At 39.6% G+C, this 26,201-nt stretch overlaps 1 protein-coding gene across 7 annotated transcripts in view; it reads right to left on the bottom strand.

The window, feature by feature from the left end:
• Positions 1 to 26,201, bottom strand: part of LOC100564198 (cytochrome c oxidase assembly factor 1 homolog) — an 82,187-nt gene that overhangs the window by 15,997 nt on the left and 39,989 nt on the right. For 3 of the 7 annotated variants that reach the window (XM_008112890.2, XM_062983809.1, XM_062983806.1), the window contains exon 2: positions 10 to 181. The exons of 2 other annotated variants lie outside the window; for them this stretch is intronic. The gene's annotated coding sequence lies outside the window, so the exon portion shown is untranslated. The remainder of the gene's footprint in view (positions 1 to 9; positions 182 to 26,201) is intronic. 2 more of the 7 variants (XM_062983808.1, XM_062983807.1) reach the window with 1 other exon arrangement.

Here is a 26,201-nt window from a genome sequence, read left to right as displayed (position 1 = left end):
GTAGCTTACCTGCGTCTTTGAGGAAGAGATCTGTGCACTCACACCTATGGATTCTGTGACTGCACAGAAACTTGATTGGGATACTTTGGAGCTCGGCAAAGTTTTGGCAGGAGATCTGTTCACTGCATACAATCAAAAGATGTGGCTCTTGCTATTCTGAGTTCTGGTTCTGCTACAGCTGCTGAACAACCAAAGAGAGCAAGGTATCAGATGAGGGATGGAAATTTGGTTACACGAGTAAACAGCTAGCCATTCAAAGAATTATGTATAAACAACATTCCCTTCTCTGACTCTGTGATTCTTCCATATGGGTAGATTATCAAAATGAATCTGAAGGAGACTAAGGTCATGCCAACAAAGACCAAGTGGAGAATACATTCTGTCCCCGGTATCCAACGTAAATACCAAAAGACCATGTGGCAGAGATCCAGCAAGAGGATCTCCAAAAGCAAGAGGACATTCCTAAATAAAAATGGAAAAGAAGTAAATTAGCGCCACCTCCTCAGAGTGTTGTGGTATTGGGGCCTCCTCTTAAAACTTGGTTAGTCTTAGGACATCATTACGCACAATAAAAGGACAGGTTGCTTACCTGCAACCATGTTTCTTCGAGTAGTATTCTGTGAATTCACGTTAGTGGAGAGTATCTGCGCATGGGCAGGCTCCAACGGAAAATCTTCCTAGCTGAATCTTTTAAATTTTGGCAGTAACCCCATCCTCTTCCCCACAGGGCATAGAAGGCAGCCCTGGGAGTGCGCTCCCCGGTTCCTAAGCCACAAAGGCAACGAGAAAGGGGGAGGTGTGCCAGAGAGGAGGATGGGTGGGTTTGTGTGAACTCACAGAGTACCACTCAATTTTTTTTAATTCCCTGCATAGAGATGTGTAAAAATGTGACATTTAACATGTGATGGGAATTCTCCATTGCTCACATGTAAAAATAACTATGATGTAGTTCTGGAGGGAGGAGCTGAGATAGGCAGTATAGAATCTTTTCCTTAGCCATAATCTTTAGACCCGAGGAAGAACGGTAATTTATATACTTTTTTTTAACAGTGTAAATTCAATAGAGTTACTTTTTGAATGGGAGGTATCTGTACATACGTATAAACCAATATAGAATCATATAGAATAAAAGAAATCCCATTTAATGATCTAGTGTTAAAAAGTGTTTGAACTTTGGTGCTGGAGAAAAATCCTGAGAGTGCCTTGGACCGCAAGAAGATCCAACCAGTCCATACTCCAGGAAATAATACCCAGCTGCTCACTGGAGGGAAGGATATTAAAGGCAAATATGAAGTATTTTGGCCACATCATGAGAAGACAGGAAAGCTTGGAAAAGATCATGATGCTAGGAAAAATGGAAGGAAAAAGGAAGAGAGGCCGACCAAGGGTGAGATGGATGGATGGTATCCTTGAAGTGACTGGCTTGACCTTGAGGGAACTGGAGGCGGCGACGGCCAACAGGGAGCTCTGGCGCGGACTGATCCATGAGGTCACGAAGAATCGGAAACGACTGTGTGAATGAAGAAGTTAAAAAGTACTTCCGTGATAATAAACACAGAGGATTTCTTCAAGGAAAAGAAAACGGGGGAGGAGACAGTGGGAGAATGTCTCCCATGTGATGGGAAGGCAAATAGATCATTTGAAAAGAAAGCTGAAGGAAGGAACATGTGATGATTGGAATGGAACAGAAGTAAGTTGGAGCCACTTCCTCAGAGTGCTGTGGTGCTGGGGACTCCTCTTAAAACTTGGTCAGTCTTATCATTCGTTTAATTTTCAAATGAGGCATTGCAAAGCTTAAGGGTAAAACAAAAATCCCCAACGCTTTACTCATGGTGTGAGATTAAGTCCTTAGAATGCTCTGAATGGAAGCCTGTATAGATTATAGCAACCACAGAGGAGACAATTGGGTGTGAAGGAGCGATGGACTTATTTTCTGACATGGGGAAAGAAAGCCTCCATGTTTTTTTCTTGATAAAAAAAACTGTCTCTAGCTTCATAAAGCTATGACTAAAACTTTTTATTCAGACAGGCTTTTAAAGAAGAATTTGGGGATGCTGTGGCTTTTAACTCTGGATGTTTTAATGTTTTATTTGGGAATTTTTAAATACTGTTTATATTTAATCCTGTTTTAATGTTTGCATATTGGTATATTTTAAGTTGTATGCTAATGCTTTTATGTTAAGCCACTCTGAGACCCCTTCAGGAGAGATAAAGCGGGGGAATAATAATAATAATAATAGGTGAAGTCAATTCCACTTCACATTGAAGAGCCCAAGGATTTAATAATGCCTCAGCTCAAGGGAGAAAGGCAGCCAGCCTAGAGGCAATTCTAATGCACAATCAAATCTAATGTGTGCCCTAATTTTTGGCAAGCCACAAAAGGTGCACATTAGATTTGAGTAAATACAATAAGTTCCCTACTTTTACACAAAACGGACAGTCCCCAGGTGGACAAGCATCATAGCTGAGAATATCAAAACTTAAGTGATTAGTTTCCTTTCTACAACAAAATGTGTCCACATATATATGTTTACCATTGGTGGCTAATGTGCAAACTGGTTCCACTGAAGTCTTGCAGCTGAGCTGAGGTCATATTAGATGAGTCTTATCTGTATCAGATATGAGCACTGATGTTGCAACCCACAAAGAATAAAACATGTGTAACCCAAAGCATAGTGAATCTGCAACATTTGCATTTCAGCTTTCCTCCTCTTTATCTTCAGCTCAGTCGAGCATATTTTACACTCCAGAGACCTACATCAGGCAATGAGCAGGGAACTGAGGGTTGCACTCAATTCATTGCTCCTGTGCTCTTTTTCCCAAGCACAATTGTAGCAACAGAGGAGTCATGAAGAAGAATTTGTGTGTGTGGATGGGCATCCAAGGCAGGCCACATAGGAAGCTTTTTAGCACATGGCACATACATGACCTGTATGTACCAAATATGCCACCTCCCCTCCTCATCAACTGAAGCCTGGTGACAGAATGAACCATCTTCACCTCAAACTGCAAGTAAAGGAGAATCCCATTTTGAAATGCTCACTCATAAATTAAAACAACCTTTCTGCATAGAAAAAACCTACAAAATAAGTGCAGTCCAAGACAAAACTTAGCACCTAATTAATTCATAGTGCAAAATAGAACTGAGCAAAAATAAGACCCAAACCTTGGTGTTCTGAAGGTAATGCTTAAGAAGCATCATTGTAGCTTGGTGTGAAATTGACAGGGAGTGCTATGACAAAGTGCTTCGGTTAGGTAAACTTTAGAAGCTCACCACATTACATCTGAGAAGAGTTTCTGTCTCTGAAAAACATGTTTATCATTTTGGAAGTTCTTTCTATTGAACAAATATCCTGTCATAAGATTAATTAGATTGATTAAATAATTGTTCATCATAGTTGCACTGGTCCCCTGTGTGTTTGGTTGGCACACTGCTAACTCTTTCATCTTGTTAGTTTACAGAACTCCAGGTACACTCCCTAAGGAAGCTGTGCCAAAGAGAAAGGAAGGGAAAACAATAGCGCTCAGGTGAGTTTTGAAAGACACTACTGCCGTGCTTCTTTCTCTCATGTCTTTTCCTGTGTGCTGGTAGGGTAGCCAATTTTAATCATCCTCTGAATCTTTTACCAGCAACTTGCAAAATTCTCTGTGCCAGAAAGAAAGGCACAGAGCTCACTGTGGTTTGTTGCAGAATACGCTGCTTAACTAAAAAGGCCCACAAGAAAGTCAAGGTAGTGGTGGACTGCGTATTTTTTATTTATTTTGTTGGTAAACTGGAAACCCTACAGTTGCCCAATATCTAGCTGTGTTCTTGATACATTATTTGGGATTCATAGAGCCCTATACAGTGGATTCAAACAAGTCATCTTGCTTGTGACACCAGCAAAGGCATTTGGCATTGATTGGAAACTCTATGGAACTCTGCGCCAGCTGCCACAGTGACAGGTACCACCATCTGGGTAAGGGTGACAGCCAAAGCATGGCCCAAACCAGGTTCAGACTGATTTGGACAGTCTGAACTCAGCTCCTGACACATTTGCAGCTTGGGGCCAGAGCATGTAAACAGCTCCAAGGAATCCAGGGCTGGTTCAAAACAGGACTGAACCTGGATTTCAGTGACCTTATAGATGAGCCCTCGTTCTCCCTAATGTGTTCAGCTTACAAATTTTGCATTCATTTCCCTTCACTTTTAACAAAAGGAACATTTTTACAGTTCCCTTGGCATGAAAATAGTTCTCAGCTGCCCATTATACAATTACGAGGGCTATCCAGAAAGTAGATTACTTTTGGAATTAAAAATGTACAAAGTAAAGGAGAAAACATTTACCATATGCAGTTGAAAGCCACACCCAAATACCACATCTCACGTAGTCGCCATTCAAATCTAGGCACTTACTATAGCGATGAATGAGCTTTGCAACTCCTTCCCCACTAAATTCTGCCGCTTGCTTCCTCAACCATTTGTTTCCACAATGGGGGCGTGGCTGGCAACGCAGCGTTTTGGCGACGCTGCACAGCTGCGGGAAGGGGTGACCGGCTGGTTGAGGAAGCAAGTGGCAGAATTTAGTGGGAAAGGAGTTGCAAAGCTCATTCATTGCTATGGTAAGTGCCTAGATTTGAATGGTGACTATGTGAGATGTGGTATTTGGGTGTGGCTTTCAACTGCATATGGTAAATGTTTTCTCCTATACTTTGTTCATTTTAAATTCCAAAACGTAATTTACTTTCTGGATAGCCCTCGTATTAATAGTACAATCATTAGTAGGCAAAAAAGTGCCAAGACCTCTTTCAAACCAGATCCAACAAATCAATGAAACTCCAGCAAATGTGATCTGAGAATTATTGCCTAGCCAGGGCATTTTTCTTTCTAAATGAAAGGGAGACAAAAGAGTCAATTACATAAATTAGAGGTGGTTCAATAAGTACCTTCATAGATGTGGAGTGTCCGCAATTTATAAGACGTCATGAAGTGACATTTGAAGATAACATAGTATGTACGAAGAGGTTCTCTCCTACCCAGTACTGAAGAAACCTACATCTTGATGTGGTGGAGGATGTGTGTTGTGACTAATGCTCTTCAACTGAGCAGGATGAGAAACAACTTAACTTGATTTTTCGAAGACAACTCAATAAGACTTTTGCTGGGGCTTGCTTCTAAAGCTGAGGGTTTTGTGCTTTGTTTTTTCTGGCATGGGTGAACTAGTAGTAATTTTTTTTTGCACTGATATGCCTAAAGCACCTTTAAAAATATGCTATCTAATTTACCTTTTACAATATTTCCTAAGAAACCAATGCACTTGGCTCTCCTGTGAACTATGTTTTATAAGCAAGAAAATGGAAAGGAGAGGAGAAGAATTTAAACTGTAATTACTTTGTAAGAGAAAATGGGAGATCAATAGCTACAGTTATTCAAAAATCAGATCAAATATTTCATATGATGTTAGACTAAAAAAAATCTCATAGTTCTCATTTCAGTGGAAGATTCTCTGCTTTAATAGTAAACATGAGGTATAATTTAGATGAAACCTCATTTAGAACTCCTTATTTGGATTAACACCTAAGCTGTTGTTTTGATCTAAACTAGGAGGTAGGGGAAAACGCCTGTATATATATATCTTGTTTTGTGTGTTGTTATGCAATTATTTTGCAACAGAATAAGACAGGTGTGCACAAAATATGGCCTCAGGGTTAAAGGCAGCTGGTGAAGCACTTTTTGTTAATGGAGATCAGGGTAAAATGAAGAGCTCTGAATGGGAGAGGTATGTGTCTATCTAAAGAAAAGGACCAGTTCCTATGACTCTATGATTGAGTTCTCTCTACCAAAAATATGCCACAAAGAACTTAATAGGGAACTGAGTGTCTTACTCACTGTTTAGCACTTCCAGTGGTCTTTATTTATTGAAAAAGAGATAAAATTATGCATGGGGCGTTAAATGAAAGATTTATATAGGAATCAAATGATTATAATTTTCCTGAAGGCTCTGTCTAACCTATAGACTCTTCATGCTGAACTTCAAATGTTTGATTTCACTGATATGTTATGGAAAGAACCTATGCCCTTTACCATGAACAGAACCTTTAGACTACGCTTAATACAAAGCCAGGGTAAATTGTAGGCCCCACTTCTCAACTTATAATTGACATTTCTTTCTTTGTCTTGCAAACATAGGTTACAATCAGATGAGAACAAGCACATGGAACCAAAGTGACATGAAAACCACCAAAGGACAGGTTAACCCATGCATTTTTATCACAGACTCTTTGCAAGCATCAAGAATTGCTTTGAATGAATAATCACTAACCATATGCCAACAACACACTGAGCAATATTTTCACATAGGTTAACTGCCCAACTGCAAACCCAATAAAAAGACCTCATTTGGACTGTCTAGAACTCTGTTCTTTCCGAAATCATGAAAGCAATTAGCTGTGTTTGCCAGTTTCTGTGTCTTCTTGGGGGACACAGAAAGAGCCTCCCCGAAGACTGAGTAAATCCAGTCAGGTGTCCCCTAGGCAACATTTCTTGTAAATGGCTAATCTTTCCAACCCAAAAGCATTGTTTTTTAAACATTTTAAATATTTTAAATGTGTTTTATCTCTCCACAAATGGATGAATACTAAAGGTCTTTATCAAGACCATTGCTAACTATTATGTCTATTAATATAGAAGGTTTATCACTTGCTAAGGAAGAACTACTAGCTAAAATGTCTGAGGAAATTTTGTGTGACATCTTATGTATACAGGAAACACACAAAGACATCACAATGAGAAGACCAAAAATTCTTGGAATGCAAATGGCAGTGGAACGACCTCACACACAATATGGTAGTGCCATTTCTGTACGATCTGGTGTCGCAATCTCTGCAACCTCTCTCATAGAAGTGAACAACATTGAAATCCTAAATGTGGAACTTGATGGTTGCAGTGTATCATCACGCTATAAACCACCTGGGGCTAATTTCTATTTTACACCCCCAAACAATTGCCACAATCATGAAGCCCATTTTATTGTGGGAGATTTCAATAGCCATAGCTGTGTCTGGGGCTATGTCAAAGATGATAGAAATGGCGAAGCAGTTCTAACGTGGGCCAACAATAGTAGAATGAGCCTCCTTCATGACAGTAAATTACCACCATATTTTAATAGCAGCTGATGGAAGCGTGGTTATAACCCTGATCTGATTTTTGTAAATGAAAGCATAATCCGCCAATGCATTAAAAGGGTATTAAACCCGAGACCTATTACTCAACACAGACCAACACATTGCGTAGGATATGCAGCTGTAAGACCAAAAAGTGTCCCATTCTACAGAAAATTTCAATAAAGCTAACTGGACAAAGTTTACAGAGGCCTTGGAAGCAACTATTTCTGATATAGAACCTTCTACAGAAGGCTATGAACTGTTTGTAGAAGCTGTGAAAAGATCCTCAAGGATCTCAATCCCTAGAGGCTGTCGCACAAACTACCTACCAAGCCTAAACAAAGATTCGCTAAATCAGCTACAGGAATACCTCAGACTATTTCAAGAGAATCCATACAGCAATGAGACTATAGCAGCAGGCCAAAAATTATCTACAGCCATAGCTAATGCTAAGAAAGACCACTGGATAGAGCTGCTTGAGAATCTTGATATGTCCAAGAGTAGCTGAAGAGCCTGGCAATTGCTGAGACGACTGGACAGTGACCCTCTCTGGTCAACCATGTACATGCAAACATAACACCAGACCAGGTAGCTCACCAGCTAATTCAGAATGGGAAAACCAACCGCAGTAAAGATGAAAATCAACAGGGTGCCAGAACCTGAAACCCACCAGTTCCATCTCCTCTAAACCTGAAAGAACTCAGAGAAGTTATCAAGCGATGTAAAACTGGCAAAGCACCTGGCCTAGATTGAGCAAATCAAACACTTGGGGCCCACAGCTGAAAACTGGCTTTTGAAATTCTACAATCAATGCTTGGCACACAAACAGACTCCCAGAGCATGGAGGAAAATTAAGATCATTGCCATTTTAAAACCTGGTAAAGATGCCTCCAATGCCAGGAGCTACCAACCAATCTCTCTCTTATGTCATCTATATAAAGTATATGAGAGGATGCTATTAAATTGATTAGGACCTTTTATCGAACCCAAGCTTATTGCACAACAAGCAGGTTTCAGACCAGGGAAAAACTGTACAGGTCAAATTCTTCATTTGACTGAGCATATTGAGGAAGGCTATGAGAAAGGCTGCATTACGGGGAAAGTTTTTGTGGACCTTACAGCAGCCTATGACATGGTGCAACATAGAAAAATGTTGCATAAAGACTACCATATTACCCGTGACTTTACAAAAACTGTCCAGACCCTCCTGGAAAACCGCTGCTTCTATGTGGAGTTTCAGGGCAGGAAAAGTAGATGGAGGAGGCAAAAGAATGGTTTACCCCAAGATACTGTTCTTGCACCAACCTTGTTTAACATTTTCACGAACGATCAGCCACAACCACCACTCACAAAGAGTTTTATATATGCTGATGACCTTGGCCTAACAACACGAGCAAAAGATTTTGAAACAGTTGAAAACCAACTCATTAATGCCTTGAAAGATCTCTCCAGCTACTGCAAAGATAACCATCTGAAGCCTAACCCTGCCAAGACACAAGTGTGTGCTTTCCACCTACATAACCGTGAAGCCAACAGGAAACTGAAAATTACTTGGGAAGGTCAAGAGCTTGAATACTGTTTCCATCCGAAATATCTTGGTGTCACCTTAGATCGAACACTAACATACAGATAACACTGTATGAACACCAAGCACAAGGTAGCTGCACGCAACAACATCCTGCGGAAACTGACTGGCAGTGCTTGGGGTACAGACCCACAATTAATAAGAACATCAGCCCTGGCCTTGTCTTACTCAACTGATTAGTACACCTGTCCTGTCTGGCACAAGTCTGCCCATGCGAAGCACGTAGACATAGCACTGAACGAAACATGCAGAATAATCACAGGATGCCTTAAACCTACACCTGTTGATAAACTCTACAAGTTAGCTGGCATTGCCCCTCCTGATGTGCAGCAGGAAGTTGCTGCTAACTGTGAGAGAAATAAGGTTGAACATTGTGAAAGCCATTCACTGCATGACTATCAGTCTCAAATCAAGGAAAAGCTTCATGAGAACCACCACCCTTCTTAATGTTACTCCAGCAACAGCAAGAGTACCCTCTGGGCAGCCAAACCAGGCAATTCCAACTAGATGGCCCCCCATGAGGGTCTGCCTCCAGGGACAAACCAAGAATGGGCAACTTGGAGTCCCTAAACAGACTCAGAAGTGGGCAGATCAAAAGACAACTTGGCAAGATGGTACTACCTGGAGGAATCCTTCACCTTGTGTGACTGTGGAGCAGAACATATGTATGCTTGCCCACAATGTCCTGCTTCATGTAGGGAGGAGTTGTTTAAAGCTACAGACAATGTGGACGCTGTTGCCCGCTTTTGGTCTAAAACTATCTAGCTGCTCGTGATTCCTTATTTTATCACTTTTAGACTTATTTATTATGCAATGCTTTTGACACGAAATAAATAAATAAATCCTTCTGTAACTTGATATAATGGTGAAGAAAACTGGTTAGCTAGATGAACCCTTTACTGACATTCAATGCTATTCTTTCATGCCACCCTTTTCCTTAAACTGAAGTAAGACTTAATTCAAAGGTTTTAGTTCTAGATTTATAGGAATTATAGGTTCTGGGATGTATAGTTCACCTGAAATCTAAGAGCACTCTAAACTCCACCAACGATAGACCTGCAACTAGCTTGGCACACAGACCAACAAAAAATACTGGCAGTATTTAGAGGGATTTATAGGAGTTGTAGTTCACCTACATGCAGAACGCACTATGAACCCAAACAATGATGGATCTCGACCAAACTTGACATGCATACCCGATATGCCCAAATTTGAATACTGGTGGGTTTTGAGGAAAATTGGCCTGGATACTTTGGGGTTGTAGGTACTGGGATTTATAGTTCACCTGCAATCAATTAGCACTCTTAACTCCACCAAAGATGGAATTGGGCCAAATTTGACACACAGAGCCTGCAACACCAGCAAAAAATACTAGAGGTCTTTGGGGAAAATTCACCTTGATTTGGGGGAGTTATAGTTCACCTACACCCAGAGAGCACTGTGAACCCAAACATCGATGGATTTGGACCAAACTTGGCACACATACCTAATATGCCAAAATTTGATTACTGGAGGGATCGGGGGGAATTGACCTTCCTTTCTGGGAGTTGTAGTTCACCCACAACCTGAGAAACTGTGACCTCCACTGATGATCGACCTGGACCAAACTTGGCAAGTAGAACCCCCATGACTAACTCAACCTGCTGGAGTTTGAGGGGACTGATTCACCTTAGTGGAAGTTGTAGTTTACCCTACAGCCAGAGAGTAGTCTGAACCCCACCAATGATGCATCCAGAGCAAACTTGCCCAACATAACAAACTTTAAGTACTGATGGAGTTTCTCGGGGTTAACCTGACATGATGTCAGTTGTACACAATCTTATGCATTTTGTACAAATAAAAAACTGACTTTTTCAACTAACCCGAGCAACGCTGGGTACCCAAGCTAGTATAAAATAAATTGTCTCTTCCACTTAGTCCCTCTGGGTCAGCACACTCTGCTTACAATGAGCAACTTGAGTCATGACTCTATTTGGGTACATGTAGGAAGAGTCTTTACTTATTGTCCATGGCTCTAGGGTAAAGGTAAAGGTTTCCCCTGACGTTAAGTCCAGGCATGTCTGACTCTGGGGGTTGGTGCTCATCTCCATTTCTAAGCCGAAGAGCCGGCGTTGTCCGTAGACACCTCCAAGGTCATGTGGCCGGCATGACTGCATGGAGCGCTGTTACCTTCCCGCCGGAGTGGTACCTATTGATCTACTCACATTGGCATGTTTTCAAACTGCTGGGTTGGCAAAAGCTGGAGCAACAGCGGGCGCTCACTCCGCTCCCGGGATTTGAATCTGGGACCTTTTGGTCTGCAAATTCAGCAGCTCAGTGCTTTAACACACTTGGCCACCAGGGCTCCGCTACCACACTTTAATACACTTCGCTACCACGGCTCTATATGAGCAATTTAGGTTTTTAGGGGAATTAAGTGGCCAAGGTAATTTCTATTATTAAAAAGAAAACATTTATATTATACTGAGAGGATATTCTGAGTCCCATGAGTATAATAGCAAGAAAAGACCTGGTTTCTTTCTTCTTTTAAAAATTAACCAGCTGTTATAAAGGTGAGAATATGAATGGGGAATTTTGGTAAAAAGACCAGTAATTCAATTTCTTTAAAATGGCTTAAGACATTTTAATGGCCTAAGAAATTCAACTTACAAAAAATATCTTGGCTATTATCTAGATACTGATTGCAGCTTTTCTCCAAAATCCAGTTACCATCATCTGTGTCATTTCAAATTAAAGTGCATTTGTTGGATAGTTAAACATAATGCCTTCTTTAGCTAAATAAATTTTATATAAGAACAATTTAAGAGATGTCCTATAAGGAGGGAAAAACAAGAAAAAGCAGAGTCTTTAAGGAACAAATGGAACAATACATTGCATATCAAAGTGATAGAGATCCCCCCAAAGATGCTATAGCCTTCATAGGTGGAATGAGTATAAGGAAAACGAAATGTCACTATTGTTGTTGTTATCCATCTTCAAATTGATTGCAACTTTTAGGGACTTTATCCTACTGTTTTCTTGGCGAGATTTGGATTAAGCTTGCCATTGTCTTGCTCTTAGGATGAGAGTGTGTGACTTGCTGACAGTCACCCCAATGAGTTTCCATGACTTAGTAAGAACTCCAGCCCTGGTCTTCTAGAGTCCTCGTCCCACATTCAAACACTAGAACTGAGCTTTCCAATCCTTTTTTTTTTTTGGTGACACATTTTTTAAAATATGCATCCAATCACAAAACAGTAATTGAGTTTTTACTAACAAATGGGAAGTTAACCCTATCCCCTTATAAGAGATAGAGAGACATCCGTAAATTGTAATATTGAAACATATGGAGACACAACATAGCTCATGAAAATCTTTCATTTATATCTTGAAAAATATGATTTATTGTTTCATATCAACTCAGAGATGTCTCATTACATTCGCAAACCACACCTACAGACCGCAGCTGACACACCAACGTGTTGTGACACACAGTTTGGAAAGCTCTGCAGTAGAGTAGACCATGGTGGCTCTCAGCTAAATTTAAAGAAAGAAGGCTAGAATGGGTTTAGAAAATGCCAGAACAGAAGAATGAAGTTTCAGAGGACAGCACAATGATAGGGTAAGAAATGAACACATGAAAGTAGGAAATGATGCTTGCGTGGAGCAGCAATCATTGTTCAAATGGGGAGGATTCTGCTTCAGTTTCCAAAATTTCTTGAGCTGGACTGAATGCGACTATTTACATCTGCAAATCAAAATAAATTTACTAATTTGTTCCTGCAATCTACACATCAGTCTTGACAATTATTCTCTTTTAAGTTTAGAACAGAAAGCTTTGTCTATATAATAAATACGCATACATATTTCCACAGCTAATACTGGCTTGAAAGGATATCATTTTGTAGTTTTGTCCAGCTTTGTCCAGGAATGTAGCCATTTAGAGAAGTGGGACTGCTACCATGCAGAAATGCTGATTCTTTGTGCAGAGTTTTGCACTCTAGGACTTTGCTTATTGGAAAGAAATTAGCTGAGGAATGCTATGATGGGGAACTGTATACATATCAAACATTCTCTTTCATAAGAAAAAAACTGGGATTTTTTATCACAAGAGGAGTGCATTTGGGGAGTCTCAGAAGGGAGTCTTCCTGATCCCTTCTGAAGACTTTGTGGCTATGCCTCCAAGTCAATTTATAGAGATCCAATGAATTTCAGAGGGTTTGCTTAGGCAAAATATATTCAGAGACAGTTTTGCCAGTTTCTTGCTTTGAAATATAGCCTGCACTCCCTGGGAGTCCTGGATGGTATCCCATCCAAATCCTAACCAGAGTTGACCCTGCTTAGTTTCAAAGATCAGATTAGCATCTTTAGGGAGTTTGGTTATGCTGGGGACTGTACTGGGATTCATTGTATATAAAGCATTTGCTATAAACGCTGAGTTGTCCCTTAGTAAATTAATTCTTGTTAAATGGTTGCCACATCTTTGTGCAGAAGATGTATGATACTCTAACATGGCTGCAAGCCAAAAAGATAAGGGAGGCAGAGCTCCTTAAACCCTTTCATTGTATTAACCAAATGCCTTCAACAAATATCATCCATATTATATCACAACAAATCTAGAGAAGATGTAATCAAAATTTATTATGCTAAGGGGGTGCTAACAAGGCAGGCTTTAGAGCAGTGTTTCTCAAACTGTGCTCCTCCAGGTGCTAGGAATTGTGAGAGCTGAAGTACAATTTGAGAAACTCTGCTTTAGAGAAATGCTCTCAGAATCCTAATGTAATAATTCATACGCAAGACATTTGGGGGTTTTTTGGAGCAAGACCATGATCACAATGATCACAGATATGACTTTGACTTATGATACATTTTGCCAAGTATAGACATTATAGGAATCTGTTCCAAAAAGTAACATTACAGGCACTGCAATGAACAGATTATATCAGAATTAGTCCAAGAAATTGAACCATAGAAACTGTCAAACTGATTTGGGAGATACTGAACATATTTATAAGGGTGTAATACTGAACAAACATTTGAGTAAATATTTAAAGGACTGCATGACTGTTCTAGAAAATAAAAAAGCATTGAGAGTCTTTCCTTCAATTATCATACAAAGCTCTCTTGTTGTGTGCTTTCAAGTCATTTCCAGCTTATGGCGACCGCAAAACACGTGTCAAATGCATGACCTGCAGGTCCAGCCCACCACATCATTTCATGTGGACTGTGACGCTTTCAATGCCAGGGAAACATAGCTAAATTTATGCTGTCTTACAATTACAACTGGCCCTTTGGAGGCAACCATAAGGCTGATGTGACCCTCGGTGAAAATGAGTTCCAACACCCCGACATAAAACAATCCTGTCATGGGCATTTTTATGGCAACGTTTGTTCAGAGGAAAGTGAACTTCATTGAATTGACTGACTAGTTCAGGGGTGGAGGATTCATCTGTAAAAAATTGTTTGCATGAGTTGGCAGACATCAAATTGTGCCTTGCTTAGCCAATCTATTGGCTCCTCTACAAAAGAAAGCAAATATCTACCCCATGTGTTCTCATCTGTGGCCTTTTGCTCTGTGTAGAGAAGCATTAAATTGAAACCTAAAGCTTTGAGAGGGATGAATGGAATGTTAACAGTTAAGCCCAGTCTAGTGCATGTGAAGAACTAGGCAACTCTACACGATAAATAGCAAAAAATAGCATTTATTTCTTCCTAAAGTACCATGTTTCTTACATCAGTAATATGCATAACAACTACCGTAACTAGTTTGGCCACACGTCGCAACCAAAATGCAAATATTTAAAATGTGGTAGAGCTCTAGCTAACAAACAAGACCGGCTGTCCGTAATACCAGTCTTCCAGGGCGGAGAGAGCAGCAACAACACAAAGCACCATACATTAAAACATAAAGTATTGATAACTTCATGCTACTCAATATTTCGCAGTACAAAAATAAATACACTCAGTCCCTCAAGTCCACAGATTCTGTATCCACAAATTCAAACATCCACAGATTGAAAATACAGTAGAGTCTCACTTATCCAACCTTCGCTTATCCAACGTTCTGTATTATCCAATGCAGTTTGCCTTTTAGTAGCCAGTGGTTTTGTAGTCAATGTTTTCAATACATTGCAATGTTTTGGTGCTAAATTCGTAAACACAGTAATTGCTACATAACGTTACCATGTATTGAACTGCGTTTTCTGACGTTTTGTTGTAAAGCATGATGTTTTGGTGCTTAATTTGTAAAATCATAACATAATTTGAGGTTTAATACATTTTTCCTTAATCCCTCCTTATTATCCAACATTTTCGCTTATCCAACGTTCTGCTGGCCTGTTTATGTTGGATAAGTGAGACTCTACTGTATTATAAAATATTAATACATTCCAAAAAGCAAAAGACTTTGCCATTTGATATATAGGGCACCATTTTACTACACCACTGTATATAATGAGGCTTGATAACCCATGGGTTTTGGTATCCATGAGGGGTACGGGAACCAAACCCCAGCGGATACCAAAGGGACCCCTTTATTAGAGAAAAGTGATGTTTGTAGCTAAGCCACTGGATAGAGTAAAACAGGTTTGTGGTTGATTTAAGTAGATTCCAGAAAATGTGGGGAACATCAGAGCCTTGTGCCTATTGCAACTCTCAAAATTTTGTGAAGGAAACTATGGGGAAGGAAGTGGAAAACAGTTGACATCCTAACTTATAAGAATAGTTGTAGATGAGGATATATGCGAGATTTGAGTTGCTGGAAAGAGTTGCTTAAATTTTGCTGTACACTGAGCACTACACTGATGTCTCCTGCCATTTTACAGATTATCGGGCTTTTTCTGAGATTTGGCTTTGCTGCCAAAGAAGGCTTTCAGATTAGCCCGTTTTCTCAAGAAGCCCTTCAACCTTCAATTTTCTCTACAATAAAGTTAGGTTTAAGGGCATCTTTTTACCATTTTTCTTTCAACTGAGATCCATGCCTCTCCCTGCACAGATTCCATCTGTTCTATTACTCAGATTAATATGCTTCTTTTGTTAAATGTCATGTAGACTGGCACTTGTAAGAAATTTTGGGCACAATCCAACAGTGAAAAGAAAGTCGTTCTCAACACAACATATACTTAAGACTATGGAATTTTTTAATGTAGTAAAAGTCCAAACATGGCCTTAAAAGGGATTTTAAAAAGCAAATACAAAACGGACTTGTCAATGGCTGCTATCATGATGGTTCTATATTATCTTTACATACATGAGAAGTAACATGTTTCACATTAGCTGCTGCTGGAGAAGGGTTCCAAAGGGTTATTTGATTTTTATATCCAGCATGTATTAAGGATCAGTTGAAACAGAATGCTAGGCAGCCTTCGAGCTGATCCAGCATAATTTTTCTCCTATCTTCAGGATTAAACATGGCCACATCTGTTGACTTCTTTTTTTTAATAAGTAATTTTTATTCGTTTTCAGCAGGATTTACAAAAACATAAATAAAAACAAAAACATAATTGCTTAATTGCAATTGTGAGGGGAAAGGGAAATTGAATAAAAAGGGTATGGCAAGTAAAGATATAGATACAAAGAAAGATAAGTTAGTGATGAAAAAGGAAAAGTAGGGCAGGGAAAAAAATAAAAATAAAAAATAAGGGAAAAAATACAAAAATAATAATTTGGAAATAACCAGGCAATGGGAAATGACTTCCGTTCGATTCCACAGGGTTTAGAGTTCATTAAAATTATAGCACATATTTTCTAAGCCCTCTTCCTTGCTTTCCGCACATCTCTGTTCCCTTGCATGACTGTCATTAAAGCAATCTACTCAAAGATAATGTGGCGTTTTTCTTGTAGGAATTTCCCACATCTGTTGACTTCAATGGGATCAAATCTGTTCACTTGGGGGGGGGAAACTACTGTCCATCAGCCGGACTACATCTCAAGGGCTCAGTACATGGTCTTTATTTATTTTAGAAAAATTCAAAGATAAAATTTTAAAAACAGAGATGTACTGAGCACTTAGAGATGTATGCCTTCAATGTTTCCTGTGGATTAAGTTGGGTGCTCTCCAGCATCTGTCTCTATTGTTACTTATCATGAATAGTAATTCTTATATCCATGTACTCTTTTTTAAAATTTAGTTTCCTGCATCATTAACTAGCACATGAAGAATAACGCAAGAGTAGATGAATTGTTCATCCATGCTGTCCAAGGAGTATATGGTCCACCTTTATAATAAAACAGTATTATAGAACATCACTTCATATTATGGTCAATAGTCAAATAAAGACCCTCCTTCATTCCAACTGGCAATGCCACAGCATGGGAGGGAGGAAAGAAGCAGTGAAATGCCCCAGAATAACCTGACCGGAGTAGATGAAGCCTTAGATTATAAGCCCGAGAGCAGGAAAATGTTTTGTTCTTTACCATGTATAATTATAGTGTTATAATGGTGATGATGATATTGATATTACATTGCTAACATGGGAACTATTGGGTTGGGCCCCTTCTGTATCTTCCAGATAAGAAGAGAAGCTCTAAGTTTACATACAGCCCTTCATATCACATTGAAGCCAAAGCTTTCTGAAAGGTGATGCTGCAGCAGGAAAAACCAAAAGCAAGAGCTCTTCCCCAACATCTGATATCCAATTTTCTCCTGGGGGGGGGGGGGGAGAGTAGGAAGGAAATGCACCACAGGAACTGCCATGGTCAACAATTTAATACGAGGAGGAAGTGGGAGGGAGGCAGCAGCTATATTATGTCTTGTCTATTATATACAATGATCCATGAAAGTCCTTGATGGATGTAGGCTGCACAGATAAGAGGCCACCAATCATTTTGGTATCTGTGCCATTGGGCTAGAACCTATTTCTGTGAAGACTGTATGTTGGTTGCATTGCACCAATCTCCACACATAAAACAAATCCACGCGCAGGCGCCTTCCAAGCAAATCAAAACTAACAAAAGTCCCATGACAATTGGCAGGTGACAACGGGGACAGGACTGTGAAATCTGGAAGCTTCTACCTACAAATTCGCTCATGGGCAATAGAGAGGGATTCAGTCATTCTAACACACTGCCAAGACTCTGCCTTTGGAAAACAATCATACTCAGCCATGATCAGGATGGCTGAGTGAGGAATACTCTTTTACATAACTTCTCCTTCACAACGAGCATGAATGTTAAATTGACTAAGTCAATGTTCCGTATCCCCAACTCTTAACTCCACCAACATTTACACACCACCCTAAAACAACCAACAGACCACTGGGCATTTTTTGTACTGGGTAAGTGCAGCAACTACAAGGAAGATGTCAACAACAGCACAGATCTACAGCTTCCATGTTCTAAGTGTTTGGCCAAATAGATTAGCTCTGAAATGGAAACATCCTGGAGATGAACTGGCAGCAGAACTATCAGCAGGTGCCTTTAAGTATTGACTTGGTTGACTGTGGATGGATTATGTTCCTTTTACTACATATGTTGTATCATCACTCAAACATCCTGGACAGAGGACATAAACATCCTCAATTAAATCTAATCCTTTTCAACTAAATGGCTTCAGCAGACAACTAAAGAGATGGAATACCGGATACCGAACTGCTGTTATTAGTACACTGAGTGGCTAGCTATATGGTTGACATGATATAAACAATCATGATCAGGGAAGAGGAAACGATTCATTGTGGAATGAGAAAGCAGCACCGCACTGTTTAACTGAGACCCATGTGTAGGAAGTAGCTAATGAGATTTCATTATGAACACCAGAAGTTCACACAAGCCCAGGCATGTGTCAGCAGCAGGAGTGAATCTTTCCAACTCATTTACAGAAGACAAAAAATGAATAGCATCTTCAATTTATGAGAGCTTTTCTTGAACAAAGAAAATTATTATTATTACGTTTATTTATACTGCTTTTTCTCTCCACAAAGGAGGGAAACATGTTTCAATACAATTTAAAATCCAAAAATATACAAATATTAAAATAGAATTAAACATCAATGGTGAATCAACCTAGCCACTGTAAGCACATTAGAAAAGGAACTACATATAACTAGTCTCTGTATGCACTGGTTTCATTTCCGCAGGGAAGTCAATTTCGCTTGCTAGTGATTCTGTGAGGCCCAAGGGAACTAATAGTTTTTTTTTTTACTTGTTCAGCTTTGTATTTTCTTTTGTATTTGATTGCTAAAGTTTAGTGAAGTAGCATAATTGACTTAATAGCATGATGATCACTTTTAAAACATGAAGACCCATTATAAAAGAATGGCAGAAAGGGAGCAAATGTACTGCCTAAAGGCGAGAATCTAAAAATGGAAAAGGTAATTTAAGCAACAAAAAAAAAAACCAGCTATTTAAATTCCTGAACTTTTAAAATCACAGGTTATACACATGACTAACAGTAATGCAAGATCATTGCTTTTCGGTACTGTGTGGGTTTAGGTAGCCCAGGGAAGTGAGATGGCTGTCCACTCCCATGTCAACTTACCTACACTCAGAGGTCTGGAAGTCTTCTGCCAGGTCATAGCCTTGCTAAGGCAAATTTAACTGTATATGCTGCAAATGTGACTTGTATATGCTACACGGGAGAATTGAGTCTGTACTGCAATTCTATACAAGCAAAGAAAGAAAAACTATAAATAGAATAACATATGTTGAACTCATCTTGCCGCCATGGATGTGAACAAGATTTGTTAAATTAGTGGCAGTCAAAGAGATGGGTGACTGTTTGAGTGGTTGGAGATTGAGTTTAGTGGTCTTTATAGCTTTTGTTCCTGCAACCTAGAAGTCAAGAGTGTTGGAGTGGGATGTCCATGATCTAAGTTCAAGATCAAAGCATGCAACTCAATAGGTGACTTTGAGAAATTAATCTGCATAAGTTGTTATAGTGTAATATGTGACAGCAGGAGAGCAACATGCATTGCCCTCGGCTCACCAAAGGAAAAGCAGCTTATACAATATATATTGAAATAAATGTAGATCTATGCAAAAAACAAAAAGATAAAATTATTTAGGACACTACATCTAGAAAACCCAATCAGCAAGAAGGAACTCACCTTGGGCAAAATACTAATCTCTGCTTTCTTTTTTCATCTACACATTATTTTTAATTCCCTTACTAAACTACATTGACAGCTGTTTCGAGTTGTCAGAGGTTTGTTAAATCCCGTCTCCCAAGACAGGATCCCTGACAAATTGACAGCCCACTGTGAAGCATTTGCTCGGTTCTTTGCAGACAAAGTCGCTCTGATCCGTTCCGGCTTTGACACCATATTAATGGCAGTCTCTGAGGATGTAACACAAGCACCTGCTTGTCTGGTTTTGATGGATTCATTTCAATTGGTGCAGCTCGACGATGTGGACAAGGTGCTTGGAGAGGCGAGGGCAACCAGATGCATCCTAGCCCCCTGCCCATCCTGGCTTGTAAAGGAAGCCAGAGGGGGGTTGGCAGAGTGGGTGAACGTGGTGGTTAATGCCTCCTTACAGGAAGGCAGCATTTCAGCCAGCTTAAAACAAGCTGTTATAAAACCGCTGTTGAAAAAACCATCACTGGACCCCACTCAATTCATCAGTTTCCAATCTCCCCTTTTTGGGCAAAGTTGTGGAACATGTGGTGGCCTTGCAACTCCAGGCATTCTTGGTAGACATTGATTATCTGGACTCGGCAGTCTGGCTTTAGGCCGGGACACGGAACTGAAACAGCCTTGGTCACTTTGGTGGATGATCTATGTCAGGAACTGGACAGGGGGAATGTGTCCCCGTTGGTTCTGCTGGACCTCTCAGCAGCATTCAATACCATAGACCACGGTATCCTTCTGGGATGCCTTGTGGGAATGGGCCGTGGAAGTACTGTTCTGCAGTGGTTCCGGTCCTTCCTTGAGGGTCGCTCCCAGAAGGTGTTGTTGAGGGACACCTGCTCGGCCCCACAGCCTTTGTCCTGTGGGGTCCCACAGGGTTCAATTTATGTTGTTTAACATCTATATGAAGCCGTTGGGAGATCATCTGGAGTTTTGGAGTTCGACATCATCTGTACACAGATGATGTTCAACTCTATCACTCCTTTCCATCTGCTACTAAGGAGGCTGTTCAGGTCTTGCTTGGCCGCTGTGATGGTCTGGATGAGGGGAAACAAACTGAAATTGAATCCAGACAAGACAGAGGCACTCCTGGTCAGTCGCTAGGCCGAACAGGGCATAGGGTTACAGTCTGTGTTGGATGGGGTTACACTTCCCCTGAAGACGCAAGTTCGCAGTTTGGGAGTTCTCCTGGACTCATCGCTGAGCCTGGAATCCCAGATTTCGGCGGTAGCCAGGGGAACTTTTTCATAATTAAAACTTGTGCACCAGTTGCACCCATACCTTGGAAAGTCTGACTTGGCCACACTAGTCCATGCTCTGGTTACATCCCGAATAGATTACTGCAACACGCTCTATGTGGGGTTGCCTTTGAAGACTGTTCAGAAGCTGCAACTGGTACAATGGGTGGCAGCCAGATTGTTCACTGGAGCTGTGTACAGCTCCACTGGCTGCCAGTTTGCTTTCAAGCTCAATTCAAAGTGCTGGCTTTAGCCTATAAAGCCCTAAATGGTTCTGGCCCTGCTTATCTATCTCCCCTCATGAACCATCTCGGAGTCTAAGATCATCTGGGGAGGCCCTGCTCTCGGTCCCACCCTCTTTGCAGGCGCGATTGCCAGGGACGAGACAGGGCCTTCTCAGTGGAGGCCCCTCAGCTATGGAACTCCCTCCCCACGGAGATTAGATCAGCCCCCTCCCTCCTGATCTTCCGCAAAAATGTGAAGACATGGCTCTTTGACCAAGCTTTCGGAAATCTGGAGAAATAATAGATATGAAAGATGTGTAACCAACTAATGGAACGGCCCGGACGAAGCCAATGGATCAAGTGATTTATCCTAATGTATGAAGTTAAATGTTTTAATTGTTTTAATTGTTTTTTAATATTTTATTTTATCTAAATGGTTGTTTTGTACTCTGTTTTTAAAGGCATGGAATTATTGCCATGTTGTGAAGCTGCCTTGAGTCCTCTCCGGGGTTGAGAAAGGCGGGGTAAAAGCACCTTAAATAAATAAATAAGCAAGGGAATGTCATTCCAAGTATATATTGTAAACCTATGTTTACTCAAAACACTAATTATATTTAATGGGACTTACTTCCAAGTAAATATGAATAAGATTTAGGGAGGCAGCCCATGTCAGTTTTGCATAAATCTTTTCCGTCTCATCTTCATTCAAATTCTTGGTACGTTCTATCTCATTTCCCACACAGGAGATCTGATGAGAACACATGGGCAGGTGGATGTCCTGGGCTCTGGAACTCTTTTCCTAGAAAAGCTGGTTCTGACAAGCTTTTGGGAATTGCTCATTTATTTATTTATTTATTTATTTCATTGCAGCATTTCGATCCCGTCCTTCTCACCCACAAAGGGGACTCAGGGCGGCTTACAAATATATACACATATATAAAACAATTTCGATTACATTTCAATTCAATTTAAAATTACTTATATTAAAACATTCATTATCTCTATATATAAAAGAGTGATGGCATCAGGGCAGCGGACAAAGCAACAAAACTACAGGCCCCCCAACCTCGAAATTTGACAACACAACCCATCACACATGCCTCAGGGTTGATACAACAAAAAGAAAAGAAAAATAAAGTCCTAATTAGAGGGAGAGCAATAATTGTTTTTATCCAATTGCTGCCAGTTTAGAGGGCTAATCTCTGCCCACTTCGTTGCCTAGCAACCAAGGGACAGCCAGGTTTCAGTTAGGGGACAGGCAGATTTAGGCCTCACTTAGACTTCTTCCACAGATTATCTAATTTACACTGGATTATATGGCAGTGTAGACTCAAGGCCCTTCCACACAGCTATAGAACCCATTTATAATCTTATATTATCTGCTTTGCACTGGATTATCTTGACTCCACACTGCCATATAATCCACTTCAGTGTGCATTTTATACAGCTGTGAAGAAGGAGCCTCATATAATCCAGTTCTAAGCAGATAATATAAGATTATCAATATACAGTAGACTCTCACTTATCCAACATAAACAGGCCAGCAGGATAAGTAAATATATTGGATAATAAGAAGGGATTCAGGAAAAGCTGATTAAACATCAAATTAGGTAATCATTATACAAATTAAGCGCCAAAACATCATATTATACAACAAATTTGACAGAAAAGGTAGTTCCACGCGCAGTAATGCTATGTAGTAATTACAGTAGAGTCTCACTTATCCAACACTCACTTATCCAACGTTCTGGATTATCCAACGCATTTTTGTAGTCAATGTTTTCAATATATCGTGATATTTTGGTGCTAAATTAATAAATACAGTAATTACTACATAGCATTACTGCGTATTGAACTACTTTTTCTGCCAAATTTGTTGTCTAACATGATGTTTTGGTGTTTCATTTGTAAAATCATAACCTAATTTGATATTTAATAGGCTTTTCCTTAACGCCTCCTTATTATCCAACATATTCGCTTATCCAACATTTTGCCAGCCCACTTATGTTGGATAAGTAAGACTTTACTGTACTGTATTTACAAATTTACCAGTAAAATATCACAATGAATTTAAAACACTGACTACAAAAACATTGATTATGAAAAGGCAGACTGCGTTGGATAATCCAGAACATTGTATAAGCGAATGTTGGATAAGTGAGATTCTACTTTGATATGAAATAATTTCTAGGATAGAATAATGCAGAACAATATAATCTCTAAAACCAGGACAGTAATAAAAAATAAAGAAAGTAAATAAAGCAAGGAAATTGGAAATTCCACAAAGGAAACAATCAGGGCCAGCTAACACCTCACAAGAAAGGATTCTTCCAGAAAGGAAGCTGAGAAGGCAGTGAAGCACTATGTATTACCAAAGTCATTATTATTACTATCATTACTATCATTACTATTATTATTATTATTATTGTGTTGTGGTCAACCGTGAAAATGAATACAATCTGGCTCCAAGTATTCAAAAACACTAAAATCAGAATATATAAAAATTAATGTGGTATAATAAAACAGAACAATACAAACTCTAAAATCAGAACACTAAATAAAGAACAACACTCTGAAAACAAGGCAATTCCAGACAGGAAAGAATCAGGGCCAGCTAACACCTCCCAACAAAGTATTCCCATCATCAAAGTCTGGCCAATCCTCTGTTTTCTCAGGGCCACAGACAGTAGAAGCACATAAAATATCGCAAACGACACCATTCTGAAAACAAGGCAATTCCAGACAGGAAAGAATCAGGGCCAGCTAACACCTCCCAACAAAAAAATCACTCAGGGAGGAAACAGCTAGGCTTTAAATCTGCAAGGCCATTGCATCCTAATCATTTTTCCTAATTGCAGCATTCATACTTGCCTCCAACAGACAAAAAAAAAACAATCAGAAATATTGTATATTCACAACCTTTAGGAAATAATATCCCCTGATGGCACAGCATGTTAAAGCGCTGAGCTGCTGAACTTCTGGACCGAAAGGCCGCAGGTTTGAATTGGGGGAGCGGAGAGAGCCCCCACTGTTAGCCCCAGCTTCTGCCAACCCAGAAGTTCAAAAACATGTAAATGTGAGTGCATCAATAGGTACTGCTCCGGCGGGAAGGTAACGCCGCTCCATGCAGTCATCCCACATGACCTTGGAGGAGTCTATGAACAACGCCGGCTCTTCGGCTTAGAAATGGAGATGAGCACCAACCCCCAGAATCAGACATGACTGGACTTAACGTCAGGGGAAAATGTTTACCCTTTACCTTAACTACCACCAATTCCTCAATACTTTATTTCCCATACCACCATTCTTTGCCACAGCAACGCGTGGCCGGGCACAGCTAGTATATATATATACACACACACACACACACACACACAAGGCGCATTCCGAATTAGAACTGGGTTTGTCATTATACCTTGAGTCATTCGTGTAATTAGTGCTGCTTCAATTGTTGTTCAAAAGCCTGGTCCCACAACCAAGTTTTCACTTTTTTCCAAAAAGATAGGAGGGAGCCTGTCTGATTTCATTTGGGAGAGCGTTCCATAGGCGGGGGGCCATCACTGAAAAAGCCCTGTCTCTTGTCCCTGCCAGCCGCACTTGTGAGGCTGACAAGATTGAGAGCAGGACCTCTCTCGATCTTAAATTATGTGATGGGTCATAGCGGGAGACACGTTCAGACAAGTAAGTTGAAGAAAGGGGTTTTAATAATGTATGTTATTGCTGCTTTTCTTAATGGTGGCACATTTGCAAATTGCTTTTACTTCTGTTTATGACTGAATTATACATACAAAGAAGTGTATCACTAAATGCTAAATTCAATGCTGCGCTACTAAGTAATTGCATTTTCATCCATCATGAAATACAAAAGATACTTAATGTTACTGCTCTTTTGCTGAATTGCCTATACTAACTACCCACAAGCTTTCACAACACAATAAAAATTTAAATTTTTATTATGCAAAATTTAGGCAAAATTCCAAGCAACCGGTTTCTTTTATGTACTTGTTTCAGAAAGAATTCAGCCAAGTCAAACTAGTCCTTGTTAATATTCAAGAACATCTACGTATCCCTACTTTAAATAAAAGGAATTTTCACTTGTTGTTGTTATGCCATGTCATAACATTATGTTGAAACTAGTTAGCACAGCAAATTTTATTTGCTTTCATTTGCTTTTTATTTCTTCTTAGTGTAGTAGTGCCTTCAAGGCAGTGTATAATAGATAAAACTATTTTAAAACTTCTTAAGAATTAATTAAAATATATGTGTGGGAAAATGCAAGACATACATAGTGAAATAAAATAAAATATAAAAGAACAGATAACTTTTTAAGCAACATAGACAGCCCTAAATGTAAGAAACCTGGCAATGAATCCTTTTGGGAGATCAGCTTATTCACTGTAGACATTGATCTGACTGTATGTGTTAACTTGTAACACAAATTTCACTCTTGCATTTAACTTCATAAATTGTATGCAGGTTCCCATTTAGATAATTTCTGTTTTTTGTGAGGAATCAGTTTGTATACTACCAATATATTTTCAAAAGCACACTAATAAATTAGTAAGTTCTACGTTTTAGGCACATAATTCTGAATGATTTTTAAATTCATTTTCCATATTGTTTGAAATGTGATTAATATAATATTAATATCTACTACACTTGATCTTAGCCAAAAGGCCGATGCCAATAAAGGCTTATTGGATTGGATAATATTAATATCAATTTCCGCTAAAAAGGTTCAACATTCTCAATTCAAAATCAAGATAGCAGAATAGTTTCAGGAAAGGAAGTTACAAAAATAAAGAATTTTAAGTATTTCTGCAAAAAAAAATGGTATTACAGTACAAGCATTTATGCTCTATAGGGCCACATAAAATTCAGTCGCAAAGCTCTATGACTCTTTTATCCAGTGGCTCAGATTAAGGCAGCCTGGGTAGGTTGCATGCCTGAATGGAAGGACAGTACA

Source organism: Anolis carolinensis, chromosome 6 (genome assembly GCF_035594765.1).
Source record: "Anolis carolinensis isolate JA03-04 chromosome 6, rAnoCar3.1.pri, whole genome shotgun sequence".
Taxonomy (NCBI): Eukaryota; Metazoa; Chordata; class Lepidosauria; order Squamata; family Dactyloidae; genus Anolis; species Anolis carolinensis.
Note: the sequence above shows the minus strand (reverse complement) of the source record. Positions and strands in the feature narration are given on the sequence as shown.